We start from the raw sequence: 12,308 nt of genomic DNA, 5'->3' as shown, positions 1-12,308 counted from the left end.
TGCTTCTGTCTGATCGTTCCTCTGGAAGTTTTGTCTCAGAGGAGTACCCAGCCATGTGAGGTGTCAGTCTGCTCTTGCTGGGGGGTGCCTCCCAATTAGGCTGCTCAGGGGTCAGGGGTCAGGGGTCAGGGACCCACTTGAGGAGGCAGTCTGCCCGTTCTCAGATCTCCAGCTGCGTGCTGGGAGAACCACTGCTCTCTTCAAAGCTGTCAGACAGGGACATGTAAGTCTGCAGAAGTTACTGCTGTCTTTTTGTTTGTCTGTGCCGTGCCCCCAGAGGTGGAGCCTACAGAGGCAGGCAGGCCTCCTTGAGCTGTAGCGGGCTCCACCCAGTTCGAGCTTCCTGGCTGCTTTGTTTACCTAAGCAAGCCTGGGCAATGGCGGGCACCCCTCCCCCAGCCTCGCTGCCACCTAGCAGTTTGATCTCAGACTGCTGTGCTAGCAATCAGCAAGACTCCATGGGTGTAGGACCCTCTGAGCCAGGTGTGGGATATAATCTCCTGGTGCGCCGTTTTTTAAGGCCATCGGAAAAGTGCAGTATTCGGGTGGGAGTGACCCAATTTTCCAGGTGCCATCTGTCACTCCCTTCTTTGACTAGGAAAGGGAACTCCCTGACCACTTGCGCTTTCCAAGTGAGGCAATGCCTTGCCCTGCTTTGGCTCGCGCACGGTGCACGCACCCACTGACCTGCGTCCACTGTCTGGCACTCCCTAGTGAGATGAACCCGGTACCTCAGATGGAAATGCAGAAATCACCCGTCTTCTGCGTTGCTCATGCTGGGATCTGTAGACTGGAGCTGTTCCTATTTGGCCATCTTGGCTCCTCCCCCCTCTATTTAATTTTTAAACGTTATTTATTTCTCATTGTTTTACTTCTTCTGAAAAAACTAAACTCTTAGTACTCTAATGAGTAGGTATAATTCAACAAGTGACAGCAGCCATAGATCAGTGACTTTGACAGCACTACTCAGCAACGAATCTTCCCAGCAATGACAGACATTTTGACACTCAACTTTTGATCATCAGTTCTTTCAAGAATAAAGATTTTAGATCAAAAAAGGGAAATGAGAAAAGAAAAGAGCTTTTATCTGAGGAAGGCAAGTTCTATTAGTGATCAGGCCTAGACAATAAGATGAAACAGCAATCCCATCCTACTCTCCACTTTGAGTTATGTATTCCTCTCTTGAAACTGCTTGCTATTGTTACCAGTAGCTATAAATTAACTTAATAATGCCACACAGGGCACTCTAACCTATACCCTGTAGCTTAAGAATGTATAGCCAATCATTAATAAGTGTTATTTCTATAAACCAATGAGAAACAACTTTCTATAAACCAATGAGAAACAAACAAGTTTCTATCAGCCCACTCACTGTTCCCCCATTTTTTGCCTTTAAAAATCTGCTTGTAACTGCTGCTAATAGGAGTGTGTATTTGGGGCACCTTGAATCTACTCTCCCGGGTTGCATTTCTCAAGTTTGGCCCAAATAAACTCTCTACTTATATTAATTTTGCCTCAGCTTCTCTGTTTTAGGTCAACAGGCCAATTTTCTGAAGGGCCTTGGGAAATTTATTTTTCAGTGTCTTTAGCTTTTTTTTCTTACTGTAAGATGGGATTAATGACTTCCAAGCTTTTTATGTGTTACAACTGAAACCAGAAGCCTAACCTTTTAAATGTATATGGTATTATGTGGAATATTTATTCACCTGGATTCTACATCAAACCAAAATTGAAAAGTGAACTATAATTTTTCTTTTCTGTCAATCTACAATTTTTCTTGTATTTTCTGCTGACTGAATAAAACAAAATATGTTTCTCCAATGAGAGTTTTCTACATAGACTGATCTGTACAACACCATCTTTATATTCTGGCAACATTCACAAATTATTTGGATAGGCTTTTTATTTTGGAAGATTGCCTCCACTCATTCTCTATTACTGTTCCCAAGTTTGGAGCTATACATAAAATTATTCTGTTTAGGCTTCCCATGAATGCTGCAGATATGTTTATTTTAGTGGAATTAGGGAAAGAGATAACACCTCTATATTTCTTTTTTAAATCACATACTTTTCATTTAAGAGGTACAGAAATTACCACAGTTAGTTCCATTTTAATGTAATTACTTCTTAAAGATTATAAATAAGAATACAGGATATACTCATGGAAAAATATTTAGAGAAAGGAAAATTAGAAAAGGAGAGATTGTAAGTTTATACAATAAATACTATGCAAAATATTTTGAGAATATCTTAATAATTTAAATATCATAGTGTCACAGTGTTAGTCATTTCCATTCACTTGTTAACTATTCATATGTACATTTTTGCAGATATTCTTTATTATTCCATCATCATCTCAAACCTCTTGGGTATAGCATTCGAATGCTACTGTGACCATAAATTCCAATAAAAGCTAGGAAACAATGAAACCACTGCATTAACTGAAAGGGTAAGCAATAAGAATAGTATTTTCTAACTTCCTTGAATAATAAGAATCTTGATGATGATTGTTATTTATTAATTCCAGAGAGAAAGGAACACGCTAGTGAGTCGGGAGAAAGAATTATTGCTTATTAAGTTCATTTACTTCAATCGTGAGGAATAGAAAGTTAATGAGATTGAATAGGTGAGTGGCTAATACTTATGGAGAACAAATATTGAAATCTTTTAAATATGATTTTTCAAACTTAAATGGCATAAAATTTGAGAATATCAATACTTTATATGAGTACCAGCACTAATGAGTCCAGTTTACTCCCTTAAGCTTTAGCAAGCTCGAGTCATATATTTTTCAGACAGAAAGGATATTATAAGCCCTTCCTTCTGCTGTGTTCTCATAAATCTCTCTAATGCTAGACCTAGGCCTGTATTGAGTGGAAAACTCAATGTAGACTTCAGAGTTTCCTGAAGAGAAAAGTTCAGGACTTGATAACCCAGCCTTTAATTTGCATTTGAGCATGATAGTGTCAAATGCAGAAGGTGATCTTTTTCCACTCCTGAGAACAAAGGTGTTAATAAGTAGCCCCAGGTTCTACATTCCTAGAAGTGTCAGCTTTGGGATCTTCCTTCCATTGCTGTGAGGTGACATCTCCCCAACCAAAAATAGTAATATGACTCAGAAGAAGAGGAAGTCTCATTTTTCAAGAGGCCAAGATTCTTGGAATTGGGGAAGGGAACACTTCCCCAGACTTAAGAATGAGATGCCTGCCTTAGGGCGTCCATGTGCCTACAAGAAAAAATTCCTTAGATGACTACCTGCTTTGCTATCAGAATTGCTGATGTCTCTCTATATTGCTGAATTATGGAAGACAACATTGGAGAAAACTTGTATGGTGGATTCTGCTCAGAAGGGAATAGTCCTCAACCACCATGTTCATTATTTTTCTTAACAACCCTTGACTTCTCGGTTTTTGATAGGTCAGGTGGAGCCCACATATACCTGCAGTCCATGCACTGATAGTGAATAACACATGAGAATTGAAGCTCCAGTTATGTAAATCAAAAGAAGGCAATAGGAGACAAACTTATGCTTCCAGGAAAATGGAGTAGACATATTTCTCCCAATTCTTTCTACTAAGTACAGCTAAAAACCTGGACATTAAATATAAAATAAATGCAAAAATACCCTGAATGTTGGAGAGAAGAAAGCAGACCAAGTAGGTACTTTGGATTAAAAAACAACACATTGGTGAGTTCCCTAGGTTTTATTTTTTGTTTTATATATACCAGTTTAGAGGCTGGAGAAGCCAGAACTCCAGAAGTACCAACACGTTTAGATGAAGAATGCCCTAACAAAAGCTCTTTCTCTCCTATGTAAGGAGTAGGAGAGGGACAGCCTAGCAAGAGAAAACCTTTAGAAAATAGTGACTACTTCAACCAAAAACCATGGAAAGAATTGTGGCCCCACCCCACCCTTGTCAGCAAACATGAGTGGGGAGCCTAGATTTCTACTTTTTCAAGGCTGTAGCAAAGGGTCCCAACAGTCCCGTTAGGGTGGTGTCAGATAAGGCCATCTGTGCCTGGCATTAATGAGCCCCTTCCCCCTTTCCCACAGGATCAGTGTATGTGAGAAGTTTGGACTTCTACCCCCACCTGGCAATAATGAGGTACCCCTTCACTTTCCCACTGAGGTAGTTTCAGAAAAGACCTACTGTAAATATTTTCACAACTTCCCAGCAGTAAGGAAGTCACACCTCTCCCATGATGTCAGTGGTGACAAAGTATGGAGCACTAATGAAGCACTCCAGCCCACACCAGCCAGGAAGGTATAAGTGAAGGCTCAGTAAGACACCAGAATTTCCACTTCCACTTAGCAATAACAAAGAGCTTCCCCCATCAGGTGTTAATGAAAGTTTATGGGGAACCTGGACTTCTCTACCCAATTGGCAGTAATGAGGTGGTACCTCCTCTTCTCACCCCAGACTGGTGTCAGAGGAAGACAGTCAAACCAGAAAGTGTAAATAAGATCTAAAATCTAATAAAAATGTAAACAATGTTCAGGTTTTAATAAAAACATTACTAATCATTATCAAGAACCAGGAAATAAATTGAATGAAAAAAGACAACAGAGGTCAGCGCTGAAAGACAAATATTAGATTATCTGAGAGTTTAAAGCATCCATCATAAAAATGTTTCAATGAGCATTTGCAAGCACATTCGAAGAAATGAAAAATATAGAAAGTCTCAGAAAAAATAGAAGAGATAATAACCAAATATTTTATTTTATCTTATATATTTTTTATTTTTGTTTTTAATTAATTAATTTTTTTTGAAATGGAGTTTTGCTCTTGTTGCCCAGGCTGGAATGCAATGGTGCGATCTTGGCTCACTGCAACCTCTGCCTCCTGAGTTCAAGCGAATTTCCTGCCTCAGCCTCACGAGTAGCTGGGATTACAGGTCTGCACCACCATGTCCAGCTAATTTTGTATTTTTAGTAGAGACAGGGTTTCACCATGTTGGTCAGGCTGGTCTCGAACTCCTGACCTCAGGTGATCCGTCCACCTTGGCCTCCCAAAGTGCTGGGATTACAGGCATGAGCCGCTGTGCCCGGCCATATTTTAGTTTATGTTATTATTTTTGAAACAGGGTGTTGCTGTGTCACCCAGGCTGGAGTATAGTGGTGCAACTATGGCTCACTGCAGCCTTGATTTCCCAGGCCCAAGTGATCCTCCTATCTCAGCCTTCCAAGTAGCTGGGATCACAGGCATGCACCACCACACTGGCTAATTTTTAAATTTTTTTTTGTAGAGACAGGATCTCCCTATGTTGCTTAGACTAGTCTCAAACTCCTGGACTCAAGTGACCCTTTCTCTTTGACCTTCCAAATGTCAGGATCACAGGTGTGAGCCACCATTCCCGGCCCCACATAGACATTCTTCAACTAAAAATATGCAATAAAAGAAGTAAAAACTAAATGGATGGGCTAAAGAACAGAATAGAGAGGACAGAGGAAAAAAATCAATGAAATTGAAGATAGAACGATAGACATTATACAATCTGAACAATAGGGAAATTAGACTGAAAAAAAAAAAAATGAACAGAGCCTCAGAGACCTGTGAGACTAAAACAAAAGGTATAACTTATGTATCACTGAAGTTCTGGAAGGAGAGGAGCCAAAAAGCAGAGCTGATAAAATACTTGAACAAATAATGGCTGAAAACTTTCAAAATTTGACAAAAGCAAAGTACTGTAGATTCAAGAAGCTGAGTGCATATCAAATAAGATAAACTCAAGGAAACCACACAAACACATTAGCTTCTGAAAAATAAAAACAGAGAAAAAATTTTGAAATCAGCAAGAGAGAAAAAACATGGGGGAAAATTACTCAAAGATTTCTGATCAGAAACTATGAAGGTCAGGAGGCTGTGACACAACATTTTTCAAGTGCTGAAAGAAAAGAACTTTCAGTCCAGAATCCAACATTAAGTGGAGCTATCCTTCAAGAATGAAGGGGACACCAATGCATTCTCAGATAAAGAAAAAATTAAAGAATTTGTCATCAGGAAACCTACCCTAAAAGGATGTTTAAAGAAAATTCTCTAAACAGAAAGAAAACAATAACAAATGAAATATAAAATCAAGGAGGAATAAGAAAATGGCAGCAAAAATGGCTAAATTTAATGTACTTTCCCTTCTAAATTATGGTTGTTGGTTGAAGACAAATTATAATATTTTCTGATGTGGTTCTCAATATATGTATAGGAAATATTTAAAACAATTTTAAATGGCGAGGATAAATAACTTAAAAAGGGGTAAGTTTTTATGCTTCACTCATACACCAATATACATTTGACACTAGCTTTTTATAATGTAATACTTGGTGCAGCTACTAAAAATTATGTAAAAAGCAATACACTTAAAAATACTGCAGTTAAATTAAAGCAAAATTGTAAAAAGGGTGATTAAACTAAACAACTAAACATACTTCTAGCATATAACCCAGCTGCCATACTCCTTGGTATTTACCCAAATAAACTAAAAACTTACGTCCACTCAAGAACCTGCATATTGATGTTTATTTATAATTGCCCAAACTTGGAAGCAACCAAGATGTTTTCTAGAAGGTGAATGGATAAACAGCAGCAAATTCATACAATAAAATATTATCCAGCATTATAAGCCATCAAGCCATGAAAAACATGGAGAACCCTATTAAGTATATTACTAAGTAAAATAAGCTAAATTGAAAAAAGTAGGTACTGTATAACCCCAACTATATAATATCTGGAAAAGGAAAAACTATGTAGCAGTAAACAAAAATAACTGGTTGACAGGGATTAAGGGAGAGTGTTGTTCAAGGGTCAACTATATATAAAAAGTTTCACACCAGGTCCAAGTGGGATTATTCCGGGAATGTAAGGCTTGTGAAATATTTTAAAATTATTTAACAAAATATACCATATTAACCAGCTAAAGAAGAAATATTACATGATTATATCACAATCAATGCAGAAAAAAATTTGATGAAACTCAGTACCTATTTGTGATTTTACAAACTCTTGGAAAAATAGAAATAAAAGGAACTTCCTCATCTTTATAAAGGGCATCTATAAAATACCTATGGGAAACATAACAAATAGTGGTGAAAACTCAATGTTTTTCTTCTAAAATTGAGGTTTAATACCATATGGCTACTCTCATCATTCTCATTCAACATGATGCTAGAAGTTCTACCCACTGCAATAAGGCAAGAAAAGGTCAGAAATGAAAAAATACAATTTTTATTTGCAGATAGCATGAATGTCTATGTAGAAAATCCCAATGCATCTACATAAAAGCTCCTAGAAATAAGAGGTAAATTCAGCAAGTTACAGGATGCAAGATAAATATACAAAAATCAGTTATATTTTTAAATACTACCAATAAACAAATAGACTTTGAAATTAAATATTGATTTCATTTATGCTTGCTCTAAAAGTGAAATACTTAAGTGAAATTGAATAACTCATATACAAGATTTTATTCTCTACAAAACACTGATTAAAGAAATCAAGAAAGACCTAAATGAATGAGATGTACTATGTTCATGGATTGAAAGACTCGACTTAGTAAGGATCTCAGTTCTCCTCAAATTGACATACAGAGTTAGTGCACTCACTATCAAATCTCAAAATGTTTTTTAGATACAGACAATTATTCTACAATTTATATAGAGATATATGGGTTCTAGAATAACAAAAATCATGACAAATAATATGGCTGGAAGAATCATTTCATTCAATTTGAAGAGTAATTATATAGCTTTCTCTATATAAAATACAATGTATATAGAATACATTGTATACAATAACCATGACTGTGTGATATTGGCAGAAAGATAAGACACATAGATTGATGGAACAAAGTAAGGACCCAGAAATAAACACACACAAACATGCCTAACTGATTTTTGACAAGGTGGAAAAGCACAAAGGTGTAGAAAAGATAGCCTTTCAACAAATAGTGCTGGAGCAATTGGACATCTGTAGGCAGAAATATAAACTTTGAGCTATATTTCACATCATATAGAAAGATTAACTCATAATATCAATGTATAAATAATGTATAGTTTCTATACATCTATAATTTAAAAATATAAAAGTTTTACAGCAAAACTTCAGAGAAAATTTTCAAGATCTAGAGGTAGGCAAAGAGCTCTAAGACTTAACAGAAAAAGCATGGTCTATTAATATAAAATAAATTGGTAAAGTGTAATTAGTCAAAACTAAACATTCTTGCTCTGCAAAATACCCTTCAACAGGATGAAAAACAAGCTACAGACTGGGAGAAAATATTCGCAAAAGATATTTTTCACAAAGAATATCTAGAAAATATAGGGAACTTTAAAATTCAACCATAGAAACCATGTCATTAATAATCCGATTAGAAAATGGGTAAAAAAAACCTGAAGAGATATTTTATAAAACAGGATATAAAAATGGTGGATACACATGAAAAGATGTGCAATCTCACGAATCATTTAAAAAATGTACAACAAAACCGCAATGAGATAACATCACATACTTATCAGAATCGTTAAGATAAAAGTGAGTGACAAAACCAAATGCTAGTGAGCAGGCAGAGGAACTAGATTATGCATATACTGCTTGTGGCAATGTAAAAATAGTACAGCTACTCTGGTAATGATTTTGACAGTTTCTTCAATAACCAAACATGGAGCTACCATATGATTCAGCAATTACACTTCTTAGCATTTATCCTGGAGAATTTAAAGTTTATAATCACACAGAAAAAAAAAGCTTATAGCAGCTTTATTTGTAAGAGCCTAAAATAGAAATGACCCAGATGTCCTTCAGCTTGCGAATGGTTAAATAATCAGTGGTTTGCATGGAGTACTATTCAGCAACAAAAAGAAATGAAGTATTGATACATGCAAAATTTGGATGAAGCTCTACAGAATTATTCTGAGTAAAAAGTCATTCCTGTATAGTTACATAAAATGTAATTCCATTTATACAATATTATTTTAATTAACATCTTTATATAAAATCCATAAACCACAAAATTCACCCATCTAAAGTATAGAATTCAACGGTTTTAGTATAGCACAGAGTTGTGCAACCATCGCCAAAATCTAAATTTAGATTATTTTCATCCCTTCATAAAGAAACCCCTTACCCATTAGAAGTCATTCTAATTTTCTTCTCCCAGCCCATGAAAACCACGAATCTGCTTTCTGTCTCCACAGATTTACCTATTCTGCACATGTCATGTAAATTGAATCATATGCATGGCCTTTTGTGGCTGGCTTCTTTTACTTAACATAATGTTTTCAAGGTTCATCCTTTTTGTAGCATGTATCCATATTCCATTGAACGTTTCTGGCAAATAATATTCCATTTTATGAATATATCACATATTGTTTATCCATTTATCAGTTGATGGACATTTGAGTTCTTTTTACTTTTTGGCTGTTATGAATATTTGTGTGCAAGTTGCTGTAAACATTTGTGTGCAAATTTTTGTGTGGATATATTTTTTTCCATTTTCCTTGGGCACACAATAAGGAATTTCTTGGTAATATGGTAACAGTATAGTCCGCTTTTTGAAGAACTGCCAAGCTGTTTTCCAACGTGGCTGCACTATTTATAATCCCACCAGCAATGTGACAGGGCTCTAATTTCTCCACACCTTCATCCACACTTGCTATTATCAGTCTTTTTCTTATAGCCACCCTAGTGGATATGAAGTGGTATCTCTGTGATTTCAATATGGATTTAACTAATGGCTAATGATGTTGAGCATTTTTCATGTTCTTACTGTCCATTTGCAAATCTTGTTTGGAGAAATGTCTATTAAGAGTTTTTGCCCATTATAATTGAATTATTTGTCTTTTTACTATCAGGTTTATATATTCTGGATACCAGGATTATATTATCAGATATACTACTTGAAAATATTATCTCCTGTTTTGTGGGTTGTATTTTCACTTTCTTTGTGGTATGATTTGGAGCACAAAGTTTTGATTTTGACGAAGCCTCATTTATATATGTTTTTCTTTGTTGCTTGTGCTTTTTGATCTTATAGCTAATCAACCAAGGTCAGCATGGTGCAAAGAAGTGGTCTAAATTTAACATTTTGCAGGTGGATATCCAGTTGTTCCTGCCTCTTTTTTTGAAAAGACTATTCTGTGCTCATTGAATTGTTTTGGCATGCTTGTATAAAATAATATAACATTCGTGAAGTGATAGAATTATTGAGATGGGTAACAGATTTGTGTTAGCCTGGGGTAGCTGAGGTGGTAGAGATAGGAGGTAAGTTGGTGTTGCTATTAATACAAAAGGGCACCATGAGAGGGTGGTAATAGAAATGTTCTATGTCTTGATTATATCAATGTCCTATATTCTGGTTGTGATATTGTACTATAATTTTGCAAGTTGCTACCACTGGGTAAGTGGGTAAAGAGTACATGAGCTCTATCTGTATTATTTCTTACAACTGCATATGAATATAAAATTATTTTAAAATGAACACTTAAAAAATAATGCACTGGGAGGCTGCTAGCAGGATCAGTTGGAAGATGTTGCCAAATCTTAAAAGTAACTACCAAGAGTCGCTGAATAATGAGTCCCTCATGAATGAGACAGAAATGCTATTGCTTATTTTCAGAACCTGGTGTTGTGGCCATTCAAAGGGACAGTACCCTCCTGGATGGAGTCTGCTCAGTTCTCTGCTTCCCCTTCTCTCTCCACACTCAAAATAGAGTGATTGACAGGAAAAGGTGGGGAGTAGTCTGTGAGAACCAGAGTACAACCTCCTTCTACTTCTTGAGCAAATGCAGGATGGACACAATATCTTTGAAACACTCACAAGACTAAAATTTCAAAATGAACACAGCTGAGTTTAGAATCCAAAATGACAGATTTAATAACTAATATGACTAAAATATTCTTGATTCTGACTATGATTAAGTAGTGGGAGTCCACTAACCAGGTACATATGGACATATTTAACATAGTATCGTAAAATTGGCAGCCATTACTGAAAAACAATGACATAGTTTCATTTCATACTCTAATGAATTGTCTTGCTGAAATAAGTCAGTTGTACATTGTAAAAATGATAGAAGAAATTACAGCCAGGACAGAATAGCTGAGAGGATATTTGCATCTTCTACCATAAAACCTTTGTCATCTCCTGTAGGAGCTTACTCACTTCTTGGGAGTACTTTATTAACCCTTTGTAAAGGCAGAAATCCCTCTGCTCTTCACCAGCCTCTCAGAACAGTAGTTCCTCCCTACCTTCAGTGGGGGATACATTCCAAGACCCATACTGGATATCTGCAACTGTGGAAGGCACCAAATTGAAATTCTTTTTCTCAATTTCATGGGTAGAACGTTTGTTCTTATCATAGACCTTAGCAACCTCAGCTTATGATTTATTTTCTTTCCATAGTAAATGGAGAATTTTCACCTTTTTACATGAAGGAAGGATTTGACAGCTTCTTTTCGGCATATCAGAATCACCAGCATCACTATTCTTGCACTGTGGGGCAATTATTAAGTGAAATAAGGATTACTTGAACACAAGCACTGCAATGCCGCTACAGTCAATGTGATAACCCAGCTGGTGACTAAGTGACCAAGGACAGGGAATATCTACAGTGGGGAGACTCTGGAAAAAGGGAGGATTCACATCCAGTGCCATTGGGGCGGGGCAGAATGAGAGTTCATCATGCTACACAGAATGGCACAGAATGTAAGACTTGTGAATGGATTATCTCTGGAATTTTCTATTGACTACATTTGTACTACAGTTGTATGTGGGTAACAAACTGTGGAAAGTGAAACCTCGGGTAAGGGGGAGGCTACCGTAGATAGCCCAGTATTTCTCATTTTGTGGATTTATCTTTCTGCTGACATCCTTTTCCTTCTGTATTACCATTTTAGTAAATATAGATAGCACCCATTTGGTGTTTAGTATGTTTCTGGCACAGTCGAACATTTTACAAACATTATATCATTTAATCTGCATAAAACCTATACAGTAGGTACAACTATTATCCAGTTTTTTAGACAAGGCAAACTGGATCACAGGGAGTTCAAAACGCCTCTTCCCTTGGTCAAGTTGGGTCATGTAATTGTCAAAGTTAAAACATGCCCCTTAGGAGATGATTTAAAATTCCCTAATTTTTTAGAAGAATCTTTAGTTTTCCCAGGATAGAACATTTATTGATATGGTAAATATGTGGAAAGACCCACCAACCCCACTCCAATCTTACATTCTTGCCATTAAAAAACAAACATAAAGACTGTTCCCTATGTTTTTTTCTTTAAAATGTATTCTAGGAGTTACAATCACGTGCATTC

General features: G+C 36.4%; 1 long non-coding RNA gene across 6 annotated transcripts in view; it reads left to right on the top strand.

Annotated features, from left to right (window-relative positions):
• Positions 1-11,907, top strand: part of LOC101145457 (uncharacterized) — a 36,918-nt gene extending 25,011 nt beyond the window's left edge. For all 6 annotated transcript variants that reach the window (XR_008667787.2, XR_002006977.4, XR_010134977.1 and 3 more), the window contains 3 exons: positions 2,331-2,449; positions 2,528-2,626; positions 11,395-11,907. This is a non-coding gene — a long non-coding RNA (uncharacterized lncRNA). The remainder of the gene's footprint in view (positions 1-2,330; positions 2,450-2,527; positions 2,627-11,394) is intronic.
• The last annotated feature ends 401 nt before the right edge of the window (positions 11,908-12,308 follow it).

The sequence above is a fragment of the Gorilla gorilla genome, chromosome 7, assembly GCF_029281585.2.
Source record: "Gorilla gorilla gorilla isolate KB3781 chromosome 7, NHGRI_mGorGor1-v2.1_pri, whole genome shotgun sequence".
In the NCBI taxonomy this organism is placed as follows: domain Eukaryota; kingdom Metazoa; phylum Chordata; class Mammalia; order Primates; family Hominidae; genus Gorilla; species Gorilla gorilla.
This window is presented reverse-complemented; position numbering and strand designations above follow the sequence as displayed.